Raw genomic sequence first — 19,111 nt, 5'->3', positions numbered from 1 at the left:
TATCAATCTGCTTCAAAAACATTACTTGGGAAAATAGACAGGATCCAATCACAGGCTTTAAGGTTATGTTGTGGAGCTACAAAATCAACCCCAGTTGCAGCATTACAAGTAGAGATGAATGAAAAACCTTTAGATATGAGGAGAGATCAATTGTCAGCAGTTTATTGGGCAAACTTAAAAGGGTCCAAGCAAGGACATCCAACCCATCAAGTGGTACTTAACTGCAAAGAAAAAGAGAAGAAAAAAATGAATAGTTTCGGGTGGATAATAGGAGACATATGTAATAAAGCTCAAATTGATAATATTAAAGTTAGCCCTACAGTACCAATCCCTGCAATACCACCGTGGATGTATGAAAACCCAAATGTAAACATGCAATTACTAAAGAATAGAAATTTAAATAGTTACCAGATAGAACAATGGATTGAGAAAACGTTTTTAGACAACATCATGGTGTACACAGATGCATCAAAAACTATAAATAATAAGGTAGGAGCAGCAGCTGTTATCCCACAAGGAAACATAGTATTAAATAAAAGAATTAGTGATAAGTTATCTGTTTTTACGGGAGAATTGGTAGCAATTTATATGGCAATTCATTGGATAGAAGAAAATAAAGCAAGAAAAGCAGTCGTGTGCTCAGACTCCAGCAGTGCATTGATGAGCATAAAAAACATAGCATCAGAAACAAGACAAGATTTAGTTTATGAAATAGTTCAGGCAAATTACAGAATAAATAAAGCGGGAGGTGTGGTAACATTTCTTTGGGTTCCTGCTCATGTAGGAGTTGAGGGGAACGAATTAGCGGATAAGTACGCAAAACAAGCAACTACTAAAACAGAAGTAAACATGGAGATTAAGCACAGTAAAGAGGAAGTGAAGAACATAAATAAGATGGAACACAATAAAAAGTGGCAGGATAATTGGAATAAGGAAACAACAGGTAGAGAATATTACAAAGTCCAGAGGAGAGTAGGTGTAATGAGAGGAGGCAATAGAAATAGGAAGGAAGAAGACATTATTACTAGAATGAGATTAGGACATACATATCTAAATAGTTCATTAAAATTGATAGGGAAACATACTACAGGACTGTGTGATTCTTGCCAACAGCTAGAAAGTGTAGGACATGTTTTAATACATTGTAGGAAATATAATAGAGAAAGGGAAATACTGGAAAGTAAGTTAGCGAAAGAGAATATTAGGTTAGCAGTGGAAGATATATTAGGAATGCACTCAGAACACATAGGTTATAAAGCAATATGCACATATTTAAAAAATACTGGGTTAAATAAAAGAATATAGAGTAGGGATCCACCTCGATCCACACTCCATTACAGTAGGTGGCGGTAATGCACACCACAAGGTTGCTTGCCAACTGCCATAAAAACAAAAGAAGAAGAAGAATGGTTTTTCACGGGACACATTTCCGGCGTTGTTGTTGTTGTTTCCGGATGAGGAGATGCGGCTCCGTTATTGATTAAAGTAAAGTCTGAATGCCATTAAAACAGTTAGCTCCATCTTTTGACACTTCTTCCACTCCCGTCCTCGCTACAACAAAGATGACGGGGAGAAGACGCCGTCGAAGGTGAGCCACGTAAATAAGACCGCCTACAAAACGGCGCGAAAGCGACTTGAAGATGATCTGTAAAACATACCGTAATCTATGCAACATTTTTGTTGACCAAATAACCACCATTACATGTTATAGACCACAAGGAAGTGTTTTACATTTAGAAAAAAACAATAATATGACTCTTTCAATGCGCCCTCTGGTCCGGAAAATACGGTACATAGTTTTAGGGTTGGCAAGAGTTGTGGTTGCTCACTAAGGACAACACTGCCCTCTAGCGTTTTGGGAGAGAATTGCAAGTCCCACGTCACCCCCCAGCAAAATAACTACACAAATCAGGACGCAATTACATATTTCAGCCTTCAGTCTTCCGCAATAACCTCCTGCTATGGCATCTAATCTAAGTAAATCACTTATTTTTTTGTTTTAATCAGTTGAAAACATTATAGGTTAGTATAATGGTTCCCTGGTTATAGGGAGCACACCTTCTATGAGAACAGATTATTTTCTTTAGTGTGGTTCTTAATATTTGTAACACTAATATTAACTCCGGATTAGTAATCCTACTATTGTAATGGTAATAATATAATTATATCTAACCTACTTACAGTTTACCAGATCCAAACCTTGTCAAATAATATAAAGCCATGTTTCAATCAAAAATGTTATTATATATTTAACACATAAACAACATGCCCAATAAGGCTTAGGTCAGGCTGATTACAAAAACTAGTGGTGCCGAAAAAATGTCAAATTGTAACAGCTATTCTTTATTATTCAGATTCTAAATTGATTCAAAATGTTCAAGAATTGATTAGAATGTACACCCTGGACAAGTCGCCACCAAAGGACAAGCGGTAGAAAATGGATGGATGGCTGGATTAGAACAGTGGTTCTCTACCTTTTTTCAGTGATGTACCCCCTGTGAATTTTTTTTAAATTCAAGTACCCCCTAATCAGAGCAAAGCATTTTTGGTTGAAAAAAGAGATAAAGAAGTAAAATACAGCACTATATCATCAGTTTCTGATTTATTAAATTTTATAACAGTGCAAAATATTGCTCATTTGTAGTGGTCTTTCTCGAACTATTTGGAAAAAAAGATAGGTTTTTATTTATTATATATTTATATTTATATTTTTGAATTGTTGCTATTTTTAGAATATTAAAAAAAAATCTCACATACCCCTTGGCATACGTTCAAGTACCCCCAGGGGTACGCGTACCCCCATTTGAGAACCGATGGATTAGAATGTATACCTTTGTTTCCCTTTTTTTTTTTTAATAATACATTTTTAAAAATACATATTTTAAGCCATCTCTGCGCTTACACAGAGGGCTTAAAAATAGGTTTAATAACCCATCCATCCATTTTCTACCGCTTGTCCCGTTCGGGGTCGCGGGGGTGCTGGAGCCTATCTCAGCTGCATTCGGGCGGAAGGCAGGGGTACACCCTGGACAAGTCGCCACCTCATCGCAGAGGTTTAATAACCTGTAGCCTTTTTTGAAAAGGTTTTATCACAATTGTTATCCATCCATCTTTTTCTGCTTATCTGAAGTCGGGTCGCGGGGGCAGCAGCCTAAGCAGAGAAGCCCAGATTTCCCGCTCCCCAGCTACTTAGTCTGGGTCTTCCCCGTGGTCTCCAACCGGTCGGACGTGCCCTAAACACCTCTACCATAATTGTTACACCAAATAATAAAATTAAACAACAGGCGCCATGTCGGACACCAAAGACAGAAGCATGCAATTGTAGTCGTTCTGACATTGTGTCCCTGAGAAAATAAACCAAAATAATGTGTCTAAACATACTCCAGCTCATAAAATTACAATAAAACATGCTATTATTTCGGGCAATTTTGTCTTTATTTTTAAGTTATCGTGCCGTGATTTTACCAGTCCGGCCTTGGGAGTAGATTTTTCTCCACGTGGACCAAAGAAAGTAAAAAAAATGTTTATTAAATACAGTCACTTCGTTCCAGGCCTGACCGTGTTAAACAAATTTCCGAAAAAGTTTCATTATTATTAATAAATAGACTATTTTCATAGTTAAAGCATGAAAAAATAGGTTTATGACCTTTTTTACATAATTACAGTCCTTTAAACATGAAATAAAAAGCCACACAGTCACCTTTACACTCGTTTCACCCAATATAGTTAGGTGTGTTCTACTATAGATTGCAGTACTCACTGGTAGCTCGGAGGATCCTCCAAGTGTCACCCAGCCACTACAACAGATCCACGACGTGGAAATACTTCATCACATCCTGGGTAATTCCTCTAAGTTCGAACTGAGCTTCCATTAGGCATACATTCTGCTGGATCAATCAAATGCGGTTCGAATCAAGAATCGCGTTGAATTGAGAATCAATTCCGACTCAAATCGTCACCCCAAGAATCGGAATCGAATCGTGAGTTGTAAGATTCACATCCTAAACAAACAAAAAAATACTAATTATACTGCAAAAGAAGGCAGCCATATGCAGTTGTGCTCATAAGTTTACATAACCTGGGAGAATTTATGATTTCTTGGCCATTCTTCAGAGAATATGAATGATAACTCAGAAACCGTTCTTCCACTCATGCTTAATGGTTGTGTGAAGCTATTTATTGGCAAACAACTGTGTTTACTCTTTTTAAAATCAAAATGACAAAAGAAAGTACCCAAATGACCCTGATCAAAAGTTTACATACCCCAGTGACTTTGATCTGATAACATGCACAACAGTTGACACAAATAGGTTTGAATGGCTAATCAAGGTTCCAATCCTCACCTGTGACCTGTTTGTTTGTAATTAATGTGTGTGTATAAAAGGTCAGTGAGCTTCTGGGCTTCTGACAGACCATTGCATCTTTCATCCAGTGCTGCACAGATGATTCTGAGTCATGGGGAAGGCAAAAGAATTGTCAAAGGATCTGCGAGAAAAGGTAATTGAACTGCATAAAACAGGAAAGGGGGTCTAAAAAGATATCCAAAGAATTGAGAATGCCAATCAGCAGTGTTCAAACACTGATTAAGAAGTGGAAAATGAGGGATTCAGTTAGACCAGCAACAATTTCAGCCACAACTGCCAGGAAAATTGTTTGAGATGCAAAAAAAAATCCACAAATAAATTCAGCTGAAATACAGGACTCTCTGAAAAATTGTGGTGTCGCTGTTTTAACATGCACAATAAGGAGACACTTGAAGAAAAATGGGCTGCATGGTCGAGTCGCCAGAAGAAAGCCATTTCTGCGCAAATGTCACAAAGTATCCCGCGTACATTACGCCAAACAGCACAGAGACAAGCCTCAAAACTTCTGGAACAAAGTAATTTGGAGTGATGAGACCAAAATTGAACTTTTTGGCCACTCGACCATGCAGCCCATTTTTCTTCAAGTGCCTCCTTATTGTGCATCTTGAAACAGCCACGGTCATTTGGGTACTTTCTTTTGTCATTTTGATTTAAAAAGAGTAAACACAGTTGTTGGCCAATAAATAGCTTCACACAACCATTAAGCATGAGTGGAAGAAAGGTTTTTGTGTTATCATTCATATTCTCTGAAGAATGGCCAAGAAATCAAATTCTCCCAGGGTATGTAAACTTATGAGCATGACTGTAAAAATGTGAAAAATAAATTCACATACAATTTTAATTTGGGGGTTTATGAAACTTCTTGACTTTTGCTACATAATTTTTCTGATTGTTTGAACTTCGTCACTCATTCAACTGACTCAGAGTCATCTATAGAGGGAGTACGTACAATTAAATTAGAGTTCTAAACATACTCAAGCTCATAATTACAATAAAACATGCTATTATTTCAGGCAATTTTGCTGCCGTATTCATGATAGGGTTGTACGGTATACCGGTATTAGTATAGTACCACCATACCAATGACTCATATTTGGTACTATACCGCCTCTGAAAAGTACCTCCTCGCGCCCCCGCCGTCGTCACGTTGTGTCATTGCTGGTTTACGAGCAGATGAGCATGTTCGGCAGCGCACAATCACAGAGTACTTACAAACAGACACAGTGTGTAGACAGAAAAGGGAGAACGGACACATTTTGGCTTAAAAACTAAAGATAAAGGTGAAGTTATAACACTGAAACGCTCTCAGGAAGAGGTGCTTTAAAACATGGCTAGCTAACTAGTGGCTAAAGTTCAGCCCCAGTCGGCAGTGTTTTACCTACTTCTAAATCACTAATCCTCGTCTCCATGGCGACAAATAAAGTAAGTTTCTTACAAGTATCATCCCTGCAGGACGAGGAATAGCTAAACATGCTTCACTACACACCGTAGCTCACCGGCGTCAAAATGTAAACAAACGCCATTGGTGGATCTACACCTAACATCCACTGTAATGATACCAAGTACAGGAGTGTATCTAGTCGATACTACTACGATTACATCAACATTTTTAGCATCACAATTATGTTTATAAACTCAGGAAATATGTCCCTGGACACATGAGGACTTTGAATATGACCAATGTATGATCCTGTAACGACTTGGTATCAGATTGATACCCAAATGTGTGGTATCATCCAAAACTAATGTAAAGTATCAAACAACAGAAGAATAAGTGATTATTACATTTTAACAGAAGTGTAGATCGAACATGTTAAAAGAGAATGTAAGCAGACATTAACAGTAAATGAACAAGTAGATTAATAATTAATTTTCTACCACTTGTCCTTAATAATGTTGACAAAATAATAGAATGGAAAATGACACAATATGTTACTGCATATGTCAGCAGCTAAATTAGGAGCCTTTGTTTGTTTACTTACTACTAAAAGACAAGTTGTCTTGTATGTTCACTATTTTATTTAAGGACAAACTTGCAATAATAAACATATGTTTAATGTACCCTAAGATTTTTTGTTAAAATAAAGTCAATAATGCCATTTTTGTGGTCCCCTTTATTTTACCGGTACCAAAATATTGGTTTTGGGACAACACTAATTCACGCAGTGTTTAGTGACCAGCAGGGTGTCTAGTACACTCCTGTCAGGACAATTAATATAAAAAACAAAACAAAACAAGGTATTACCCTCATTTTGCCAAAAATCCTCATTAGCTTTGGACCAACAATCCCGGAAAGAAATATGACTTTTGTGTAAAGTATGTCACCTGTTGTGTCCACCTCCAATGTATAATATGAAGTATATGTGCTTTTACTTTGTTAAATATTATTTCATAGGTTTTTCTGGGGCAGCCTCCTGATTTTATTATCAGGGTAATAACTTGAATATTGAACGAATGCTGCTTTTTACTGCACTATTTATTAGTTTAGTTTGGATGATTGGTGACAGAGGCAGCAAAGGTGCAATTTTGAAGCCAAGTTTTGTCAGGCAAAGTGTTTTAATTCACTGTTACTGAGAGTTTTCCCATGTGTATGCTGAGAAACATGGTTAGGAAACACTAATCTAGTCTATCCCACTTAAAAAGTAAGGCAACAATTGTTATCTAAAACTGCTCAAACTGGATCTATTAAGGTAGTGTTTTTCAACCACTGTGAGATACGGTCTGGTGTTTGGGTTAAAGATATGTTTTGCAAACCAGTAATTATAGTTGGCAAACTAGGTGTTGTTGTTGAGTGTCGGTGCTGTCTGGAGCTCGGCAGAGTAACCGTGTAATACTATTCCATATCAGTCGGTGGCAGCCGGTAGCTAATTGCTTTGTAGATGTCGGGAACAGCGGGAGGCAGGGTGCAGGTAAAAAGGTATCTAATGCTGAAAACAAAAATAAACAAAATGTGAGTGCCCCTAAGAAAAGGCATTGAAGCTTCGGCAAGGCTATGCAGAACAAAACAAACTGAACTGGCTACAACGTCAACAAAAACAGAATGCTGGACGACAGCAAAGACTTACTGCGGACATGACATGACAATCAACAATATCCACACAAAGAAGGATCAAAACAAATGAAATATTCTTGATTGCTAAACTAAACCATAGTAGATGCGGGAAATATCGCTCAAAGGAAGACATGAAACTGCTCCAGGAAAATACCAAAAAAAGAGAAAAAGCCACCAAAATAGACAAGAACTAAAACACTACACACAGGAAAACAGTAAAAAACTCAAAATAAGTCAGGGGGTGATGTGACAGGTGGTGACAGTACACCTACTTTGAGACAAGAGCTATAGTGATGCATGCTTGGTTATGGTTTAAAGTCATATCCAACAATTGCGAAAACGACTTTACTGTCAACTGAGTTTAGTTTTTTAATGATTTCTGCGGCTGGTGTGCCTCCGGATTTTTTTCAACGCAAAACGTGCCTTGACTCAAAAAAGGTTGAAAAACACTGTATTAAGGGACGGTTCACCAGTAAACAAACAAGTTCAGGACACTGGACTCCATGCAGGATTGACCAGAACTGTAGTACTTAGCACAGCTGACAGTTTGTGATTATTGTTGGTGAATTGCATCCGGAAAACAAAGACGTTTCCCAAACCATCCGTTGCCTACGTGGCAAACGTTTAACCGGACACGATGAAGACAATCGACTGTCACAACATGTACATTTGGTTTTAGTTCTGTCTTCTTGTTTAGACTTACACCTCTACTTTACTTGTATACCCCACAGTGCATACACCAGAGCAGGGGTGTCAAACGTACGGCCCGAGGGCCGGATCAGGCCCGCGAACAGGTTTTATCCAGCCCTCGGGATGAGTTTGCTAAGTATAAAAATGAACCTGACATTTTTGAATAAAAGAAACTGCTGTTCTAAATGTGTCCACTAGATCTCACAATAGCAATTCCTTTCATCTTTGTAGACGATATGTACAAAATAATCCAAACGTTAGTACATCAGTCAAGGAAAATGATCAAACTACATAAATAACATACTGTAATTGGATTTTGATATATATTTTTTTATCTTGATAGATTGAAAATTAACCCCAATGAGTTGACTGACGAACATTATCACATTATGTATTCATAAAATATAAATAATGACAAATAAATATAGAATACTATTAACCGCAACATGTAAGTGTAAAAAAAAAAAAAACATTATGATTTGTACATTTTCAGAGTGTGCTTGTTCTATTTTTAAACAAAGAAAACAATCTGAAGCTGTCTTTATTTTTAAGTTATCGTGCCGTGATTTTACCAGTCCGGCCCACTTGGGAGTGGATTTTTCTCCATGTGGCCCCCGATCTAAAATGAGTCTGACACCCCTGCTCTAGAGGGAATAATTATTTGATCTCCTGCTGATTTTGCAAGTGTATCCTAACTTAACTTAACTTTTAATACAGAGACCAAAGAAAGTCCAGAAGAAAATATTAAATACAGTCACCTAGTTCCAGGCCTGATTGACGCAAAGTTCGATTATTATTAATAAATGGAATATTTTCATAGTTAGAGCTTAAAAAATATGTTTACAACCTTCTAAATAGTTTTTTTTTTCTTTAATTGGAGTCCTTCAAACATGAAATAAAAAACCATACAGTCACCTTTACACTCGTTCCACCCAATATAGTTAAGTGTGTTCTACTATAGATTACAGTACTCACTGGAGGATCGTCCAAGTGTCACCCGGCCACTACAACAGATCCACGACGTGGAAATACTTCATCACATGAGGCAATTCCTGAAGGAATTGCGTGTGAATGCTCCAATGCTGACGTTGAACTGAAATGCTGTATTTTATGAATAATTGTTGAAGTACAGCAGACAATTCCCAAACAGGCTGAATATTTTGAAGTTGGAACCGTTTGAATCAGATGAAAAAATGTGAGAGTTGTGGAACTTTGAAGAATGTTCCATTCATTTCAATGGGGATTTCCAGAAAATTTGGGAATTCCGGGAAAAGCGGGAATTTTTTTGAAAATGGTCAAAAAAACGTCAATGTTCTGAATGAGTCGAAATAGTTGGTGTTGGAATTTTTCAAATCGGTCGAGAAAAGTTGAATTTTTAATTGAGAAATGGTATTAAGGTATTCCTGGAATTTCAGGAAAACCAGCTCGAAATACAACTTAGTTTTTTGTCCTGATTAATAGAAATGTTTGGACAGTGGAACGATTGAAGTGGGTTGAAAAATGTGGAAGGAGTAGTCGCCAGAAAAAAGGGTTTGAAAAAACGGGAATTCTGGAATTTTTTGAACTTGGAAAAATAATAGTTTGAATGTTGAAGGTAGAATAGTTTTAATCGGAGGAAAAATGTGGAAATAAAAGTTTGAAAAATGGCCAATTCATTTTGAATGGAAAAAATGTCCCGGAAAACCTGGAATTTTGGGAAATCTGGGAATTGTTTTGATTTGTCAAGGGAACGCCTGTGATTTCCGAATAGGCTGAACAGTTTGAAGTTGAAGCGGTTTGAATCGGGGGGAAAAATGTGGGAGTTGTGGAACTTTAAAAAATACCCAATTGATTTCAATGGGAATTTCCTAAAAATTTGGGAATTTCGGGAAAAGGGGGAATTTTTTGGAAAGTGGTAACAAACTTGAATGGTCTGAATGAGTTGAAATGTTTGGTGTTGGAATTTTTCAAATTGGTTGAGAAATGTTGAAGAAGTAACATTTTTAATTGAGAAATGGTATTAAGAAATTTCGGGAATTTCGGGAAAACCGGGAATTTTTCCAGCTCGAAAAACAACTTTGTTTTTTAATTAATAGATTAATAGAAATGTTTGAACGGTGTAACGGTTGAAGTGGGTTGAAAAATGTGGAAGGAGTAGTCGCCGGAAAAAAAGAGTCAAAAAAGGGTTTGAAAAAACGGGAATTCTGTGAATTCCTGGAATTTTTTTGAACTTGGAAAAATAATTGTTTGAATGTTGAAGGTAGAATGGTTTTAATCGGATGAAAAATGTGGAAATAGTAGAAGTTTGAAAAATGGACAATTCATTTTGAATGGGAAAAATGTCCCGGAAAACCTAGAATTTGGGGAAATCTGTCAATTTGTCAAGTGAAAGCCCGCGATTTCCGAATAGGCTGAACAGTTTGAAGTTGAAACGGTTTGAATCGGGTGAAAAATGTGGGAGTTGTGGAACTTTAAAAAATGCCCAATTGATTTCAATGGGAATCTCCTAAAAATTTGGGAATTTCGAGAAAAGCGGGAATTGTTTTGAATATGATTGGCAACAATAAATTGGCCCTAGTGTGTGAATGTGAGTGTGAATGTTGTCTGTCTATCTGTGTTGGCCCTGCGATGAGGTGGCGACTTGTCCAGGGTGTACCCCGCCTTCCGCCCGATTGTAGCTGAGATAGGCTCCAGAGCCCCCCGCGACCCCGAAGGGAATAAACGGTAAAAAATGGATGGATGGATGGATGGTAACAAACTTGATTGATCTGAATGAGTTGAAATGGTTGGTGTTGGAATGTTTCAAATCGGTCGAGAAATGCTGAAGTAGTAAAAATTTTAATTGAGAAATGGTATTAAGGAATTTCGGGAAAACAGGGAATTTTTTCGAGTTCGAAAAACAACTTTGTTTTTTGTCCTAATTAAGAGTAATGTTTTGACGGTGGAACGGTTGAAGCGGGTTGAACAATGTGGAAGGAGTAGTCGCCAGAAAAAAGGGTTTGAAAAAACGAGAATTCCTGGAATTTTTTTAGAACTTGGAAAAATAATAGTTTGAATGTCCAGGATGAGTGGAATGTGTTGAATGGTTTTAATCGGTTGAAAAATGCGGAAATGGTGGAAGTTTTCAAAAATGGCCAATTCGTTTTGATTGGGGAAAAAAGTCCTGGAAAACCTGGAATTCTGGGAAATTTTGACATTTTTGGAATTTTTCAATAGAGAGCCCGCGATTCCCGAATAGGCTGAAAAGTTTGAAGTTGAAGCGGTTTGAATCGGATGAAAAATATGGGAGTTGTGGAACTTTAAATAATGTCCCATTGCTCCACACCCTGTAAGTCTTTGCTGTTGTCCAGCATTTTTTTTGTTTTGTTTACTTTGCAATGATATTTAACATTTTAAGTATCACCATTGATAAGGCCAATATCGCACATGTACTTGGTATTGGATCAATACCCAAATTTTGCAACCTCTTTTAAATGATCATACATCCAACATCTTTCTGCTTTACCCCCCTTAAATTTTTCAAGGGAGAGCCCACGATTCCCGAATGGGCTGAACAGTTTGAAGTTGAAACGGTTTGAATCAGGTGGAAAAATGTGGACGGTAGAGCGCGCCAAAACCCGTAGAAGAAGTAGAAAAATAAATAGATTAATTTTGGTGTAGAAAACCATAAGTTTAGACAGTTAAGTATCTATTTATTAAATTTTGTCCCATTTGCCCCTCCATAGAAACTGACAAACATTTGGTATTAGTGAAGCATAAATAACAAAATATATATTTGGCTATTATTTCAAACATGGTGTGTTTACGTGTCAGGTGTCAGGTGTGACTGTCCAGGTGGAATGTTATCTGCTGGATGTGACAAATAGCATGAATAGGAGGACTCTCCTCTTCCCTTTGCATGAATCAGGTGCACCTTGGACCACATTTTTGACTAAATCCAGTACCTCAGTGAAGAGCATATCTAAAACGGGACTGTGCTTGTCTGAAAGTAACTTATTCTGCATGAAAAAGCCAGAATCTTCTCGGAGCTAAAGAAATCCAAGTCTGTTGTGTTCCATGTGATTGATGTACATAAACAATATTGGTGCCTTGCTTTGTGCTTCATCATCCTTCATCTCCAAATCTGAAACATTTTCTCTCTGGACTTGAGATGTCTTAATTTTTGGGTTGTTTTTTTTTCAAATCTGAGGATTATTTTGTGACTGGGCATAAAATGTAATCATGTTCTCTCCTTTAATTTATTCAACCCTCATGCCTTTTTTTTTTTTTTTTTTTTTGATTTGGTGATTATTATGGGTGTGTTACAGCTTGCGGCATGAATATTCTTTTAAATAAAAATGTTGAAATGTTGCGCTCCAATTTTGTTGTTGATTTTCGAGTCATGTACGGATGCACTTTGTGGACGCCATCTGCTGCTCCACACACTGTAAGCATACTTGCCAACCCTCCTGGTTTTCCCGGGAGACTCCTGAATTTCAGTGCCCGGGGCAACCACTCTCCTGAATTTCTCCCGATTTCCACCCGGACAACAATATTGGGGGCGTGCCTTTAAAGGCACTGCCTTTAGCGTCCTCTCTCACCTGAAAAGTAACCTATCATATATGTCTCCGTTATCCATAGGTTTATCTATAACCCATAAAGTAGGCAGGCACGGAGCTATTTCTCAGCGTGTGTTTCTTCCAGACGGCACGTTAATACACTGAATAAATGATTCCCATCATGCATTGCTTCAAAACTACGGCAAGTAGTAATGTCCAAAAACATAACAGAGACGAAGCACAAGAACGTAGAAGAGACATGGCGACGACAAGTAAGAAGAAGAAGTACGCTTGCAAGTTCCAAAATGATTGGAAAAAATAATTTCAGTTCATCCAGGACAGCTGGATATATATACACCTCCTCCCCCCCATCTCCCAAATTCGGAGGTCTCAAGGTTGACAAGTATGGCTGTAAGTCTTTGCTGTCGTCCAGCATTTTTTTTTTTTTTTTTTTTAGTTTGCAATGATCTTTAACATTTTAAGTATCAGCATACCTGCCAACTACTCCGGTTTTCCCGTTATTAGTACGGTTTTCATCAACCTATTCCGGGTTACGGTTGCAGTGATAAAAAATACGGTTTTTCATTAATTAAAAAAAAATTTTTTTTTTTTAAGTTTTATTCACAAAATCGCGTAACAACAATGACAATCGACACTGCTTCCCGTAACTTCCTATCGAGCCATTCCGAATGCCATGCGCGAGGCTATTTATAGCACCGCTGCCAAGCACGAGGCACCAGTTGCCATTGTTTCCAAACGAGCGAACGATCATGGAATCAGCCGGAGAAAAATCGCAAACAAGTCTTAAACCGAAAAGAAAACTGCAGTCATTCCGTGAAGAATATTCAAAAGCCTATCCGGGAATAATTATCCGTTCCAAAAAGGGTGAAAACTACACGAATTGCACCTTGTGCAGACAAGATTTTTCGATCGGACACGGAGGAATTAGCGATGTAAAAGACCACGTTGGGACAAAAAAACACAAGTCTAATGCCGTTGCTAGCGATACAAGTGGAAAGCTTTCAACGTTTTTCGTCGCCCAAACTTCTTTTGAAAGGCTTACAGAAAACTGCAATTGAATTGTAGTTCCATGCTAATGATGCTATTGAATTACATTTTAATGAAGTAAACTTATCATAAAGTTACCATATCATTTTTGCAGTATGATCAATCTGATAGAATAAATTTGGATTTTAGCCACAAAAAGGTAATGACACCAATGTTATCTATTGGAATTGTTTAGTACTGTTATACTGTTAAAAGTGTTTATACTATTTATGCTTTCAAGTCCAAGTTGAAGAAATCTTGTTAAATGTTGACAGCATAACTACCAAAATACAGAAGTATGTCCTTGATATATTTGCAGTGCTATTTCTGTTGAAAAGTTAAAATGATTACATTAGAGATGTGATGTGCCACTTTTCAAGTGTCTGATGGCTTAAATTAATTTTCATTAATTTTTCATATTTTGAATTCTTTTGAAAGGCTTACAAAAAAACTACATTTGAATTGTAATTCCATGCTATTGACAGGACTATTAATTTTAATGAAGTTAGCTTACCTGACCCGAGGGTCCCTGGTTCAATCCCCACCTAGTACCAACCTCGTCATGTCCGTTGTGTCCTGAGCAAGACACTTCACCCTTGCTCCTGATGGGTGCTGGTTAGCGCCTTGCATGGCAGCTCCCTCCATCAGTGTGTGAATGTGTGTGTGAATGGGTAAATGTGGAAGTAGTGTCAAAGCGCTTTGAGTACCTTGAAGGTAGAAAAGCGCTATACAAGTACAACCCATTTATCATTTATCATTTATCATTACAGTATGATAATTGTGATAGAAATGTGAATTTTAGGCACAGAATATTTTTGACAATTGAACAAGGCAGTAGATTATACAAGCTTGGACACAAAGTTAATAATGACACCAATTTTTTTTTTAATGGAATTGTTTAGTACTGTTTTACCATTTGTTTACTGTAAAAAGTGTTTATACTGTTTATACTGTGGAGTCTCACTCAAGCACCGCCTGACAGGTAGGCTCTCCTCTGTGTCAAGGCAGGTGCATCAGGCGGCAATAACCTTTGACCTTTAGAGAAGTGTGCTGTGTGAAGGACTGAGAGCCCCAGATGGGAGATATTTATGTTTATTAATGGACACTTTAAGTTTGCTACTTCCACATCCCGCCCTTCCTAAAAAGACTTGTACAATAAATGCCCTTTTCGGCTTGCTACAAACCCAATCCTGTGTCTTGGTGAGAATCAGGTACCACAATACTTTCAATGAACAAATTGAAATCTTGACAGGATAACTGGCATTAACTGTCAAAATAATTTCAAACTATTGAAGTTAGCTTACAGAATAAACATGTCAATCAACCCATATGATTTTTGCTGTAATATTTTTGTTTTGAAAAGTCACTGTGACTGATAGAAAAGTGATGGTTTTAGCAACATTTTAACCTGTCTGAATGCTAATAATCATTTTGCATTTCGCAACCCCCCACCAGGACTTTGTCCTGGACCTACCGGGGCCTGTGGCCCCTGGACCCTGGCTACTAGGTTTTTCTGATTTCAAAAGTTGGCAGGTATGTATCAGCATTGATAAGGCCAATATCACCCATGTACTTGGTATTGGATCAATACCCAAATTTTGCAACCTCTTTTTTCTTTTTGCACAACAAACTGCTTTTAAATGATCATACATCTTTCTGCTTTCCCTCCTTAAATCACTTGAACAACTTCACATGTGCTTAGAGAGGAGTTGACCTTTGAACAGCAGTTTCCAGCATTTATTTAAAAACACACTTTGGCTGTCTAATGATTCAAATGTTTCATTACTCTAATCACAGTTTACAAATTAATCGCACGCCTGTGAAAAAATGTGACTTTTTTGTATACCGTATTTTCCGCACTATAAGGCGCACCGGATTATTAGCCGCACCTTCTATGAATTACATATTTCATAATTTTGTCCACCAATAAGCCGCCCCGGACTATAAGCCGCGCCTACGCTGCGCTAAAGTGAATGTCAAAAAAACGCTGCGCTAAAGTGAATGTCAAAAAAACAGTCAGATAGTTCAGTCAAACTTTAATAATATATTAAAAACCAGCGTTCTAACAACTCTGTCCCAAAATGTACGCAAATGTGCAATCACAAACATAGTAAAATTCAAAATGGTGTAGAGCAATAGTAACATAATGTTGCTCGAACGTTAATGTCACAACACACAAAATAAACATAGCGCTCACCTTCTGAAGTTATTCTTCATTCGTAAATCCTTCGAATTCTTCGTCTTCGGTGTCCGAATTGAAAAGTTGCGCAAGCGTGGTATCCAAAATGGCCGGTTCCGTCTCGTCGAAGTCATCGGGAGTCAGTGTCGCTGTTGTTCTGTGAATCCTGCCTTCCGGAAAGCTCGGACCACAGTTGTGACCGAAATATCTGCCCAGGCATTTACGATCCACTGGCAAATGTTGGCGTATGTCGTCCGGCGCTGTCTGCCCGTCTTAGTGAAGGTGTGTTCGCCTTCGGAGCTGTGTGAAAAAAGCCACCCGGCCTCTTCGCGTAAACTTCCCTTAACCACTCGCTCATCTTTTCTTCATCCATCCATCCCTTCGAGTTAGCTTTTATGATGACGCCGGCTGGAAAGGTCTCTTTTGGCAAGGTCTTCCTTTTGAATATCACCATGGGTGGAAGTTAGCATGGCAAGCTAGAACCACAGTGAAGGATGACTTCTCATTCCCTGTGGTGCGAATATTCACCGTACGTGCTCCCGTTCCACAGTGCGGTTCACAGGAATATCAGTTGCTGTGAAATACGGTAGTAATCCGTGTGCGGATGGAGAGATTGCGTCTTTTTATGAACCGGATCCTTGTCCTTTGTAGGAGCCATTTTGTGGTCTTTACAGATGTAAACAGGAAATGAAACGTACGGTGATATCCGCGCGTTTTTTCTTCTTCTTCCGGGGGCGGGTGGTTGCTTAAAGCGCTTCCTGTTCTATGGGGGCGGGTGCTTTCCTTGGCGGTTGCTTGCGTAGAAGAAGAAGCGCTTCCTGTTCTACCGGGAAAAAAGATGGCGGCTGTTTACCGAAGTTGCGAGATCGAAACTTTATGAAAATTAATCGTAATAAAGCGCACCGGGTTATAAGGCGCACTGTTAGCTTTTGAGAAAATTTGTGGTTTTTAGGTGCGCCTTATAGTGCGGAAAATACGGTAATTAAGGAACACGAGAAAAAAAAATATGGCAAAACTTTACTAAAAGGACACAAAAGTGAGCCTTTGTCCTCTGAGGGTTAATGACGATTAATCACCATTCGCAGACCGTAAAACTATGCCACAACAAAATGATAATGTTACATGACAAAAAGTTTCGAGAGGCATTCGATTTTATCCACGGTCTCAACAGTAAGTCAACAACGTTCCATTGTTTGACACAAAAATAGGAGAGGTGAACTGTTGTCTTTGATTTATTTGAATGGCAAATGTTCATTGAAAGCACATGTGGCCTTGGTCTTTATGCTATATTGTCACAATTTGTCATTTAATAGAAGCATCATGTCTGAACTCAACACGTATGAAAATATGATATATAATATAATTGTTGGAGAGCATGCAGTGTCACTATCATAAAGTGAAGTGTCAAGATCATAAAGTGTCGTGTCACTATACAGAAGTGTAGTGTCACTATCATAATGTGTAGTGTCAACATCATAAAGTGTAGTCTAACTATCATCAACTGTAGTGTTATTGTCATATAGTGTCACAATCATGAAGTGTAGTGTCAATATCATAATGTATAGTGTCACTAAAATAAAGTGTAGTGTCATTATCATAAAATGTAATGTCCCTAAAATAAAGTAGTGTCACTATCATAAAGTGTAGTGTCATTATCATAAAGTATAGTGTCACTAAAATAAAGTGTATTGACACTATCATAAAGCGTAGTGTCATCATAAAGTATAGTGTCACTATCGAAGTGTAGTGTCATTACCATAAAGTATAGTGTCACCATCATAAAGTATATTGTCACTAAAATAAAGTGTAGTGTCATTATCATAAAATGTAATGTCACTAAAATAAAGTGTAGTGTCAATATCATGAAGTGTAGTGTCATTATCATAAAGTATAGTGTCACTAAAATAAAGTGTAGTGTCATTATCATAAAGTATAGTGTCACTAAAATAAAGTGTAGTGTCACTATCATAAAGTGTAGTGTCATTATCATAAAGTATAGTGTCACTAAAATAAAGTGTAGTGTCACTATCATAAAGTGTAGTGTCATTATCATAAAGTATACTGTCACTATCATAAAATATAGTGTCTCTAAAATAAAGTGTAGTGTCAATATCATAACGTATAGTGCCATTATCATAAAGTATAGGGTCACTAAAATAAAGTGTAGTGTCAAATAAAGTGTAGTGTCATTATCATAAAATGTATTGTCACTAAAATAAAGTGTAGTGTCACTATCAAAAGTGTAGTGTCATTATAAAGTGTCATTATCATAAAGAATAGTGTCACTAAAATAAAGTGTAGTGTCAATGCATAAAGTATAGTGTCACTGAAATAAAGTGTAGTGTCATTATAAAGACTAGTGTCACTAAAATAAAGTGTAGTGTCACTATCAAAAAGTGTAGTGTCACTATCAAAAAGTGTAGTGTCACTATCATAAAGTGTAGTGTCATTATAAAGACTAGTGTCACTAAAATAAAGTGTAGTGTCACTATCAAAAAGTGTAGTGTCACTCTCATAAAGTGTAGTGTCATTATCATAAAGGATAGTGTCAGTAAAATAAAGTGTAGTGTCACTAAAATAAAGTGTAATGTCATTATCATAAAGAATAGTGTCACTAAAATAAAGTGTAGTGTCATCATCAAATATAGTGTTACTATCATAAAGTGTACTGTCATTATCATAAAGTATAGTTTCACTAAAATAAAGTGTAGTGTCAGTATTATAAAGTGTAGTGTCATTATCATAAAGTATAATGTCACTATCATAAAGTAGTGTCACTAAAATAAAGTGTAGTGTCATTATCATAAAATGTAGTGTCACCTAAATAAAGTGTAGTGTCACTATCATAAAGTGTAGTGTCATTATCATAAAGTATAGTGTCACTAAAATAAGGTGTAGTGTTACGGCGGCATGGCGTAGTGGGTAGAGCAACCGTGCCAGAAACCTGAGGGTTGCAGGTTCGCTTACCATCCAAAAATCGCTGCCGTTGTGTCCTTGGGCGGGACACTTCACCCTTTGCCCCCGGTGCCACTCACACCGGTGAATTGAATGATGAATGATAGGTGGTGGTCGGAGGGGCCGTTGTGACTATGAAAGTAGCTTACCACCACCAGGTGTGAATGATTGATGGGTTCTACATGTAAAGCGACTTTGGGTACTTAGAAAAGCGCTATATAAATCCCAGTTATTATTATTATTATTATTACTATCATAAAGTATAGTGTCGCGGTCATAAAGTGTAGTGTCACGGTCATAAAGTGTA

General features: G+C 37.5%; 1 long non-coding RNA gene across 1 annotated transcript in view; it reads left to right on the top strand.

Moving 5' to 3' along the window:
• Positions 1 to 234: 234 nt before the first annotated feature.
• Positions 235 to 19,111, top strand: part of LOC133617287 (uncharacterized) — a 74,379-nt gene continuing 55,502 nt past the window's right edge. The window contains exons 1-2 of the long non-coding RNA XR_009816967.2: positions 235 to 1,588; positions 15,126 to 15,203. This is a non-coding gene — a long non-coding RNA (uncharacterized lncRNA). The remainder of the gene's footprint in view (positions 1,589 to 15,125; positions 15,204 to 19,111) is intronic.

Source organism: Nerophis lumbriciformis, linkage group LG16, assembly GCF_033978685.3.
Source record: "Nerophis lumbriciformis linkage group LG16, RoL_Nlum_v2.1, whole genome shotgun sequence".
Classification (NCBI taxonomy): Eukaryota; Metazoa; Chordata; class Actinopteri; order Syngnathiformes; family Syngnathidae; genus Nerophis; species Nerophis lumbriciformis.
This window is presented reverse-complemented; position numbering and strand designations above follow the sequence as displayed.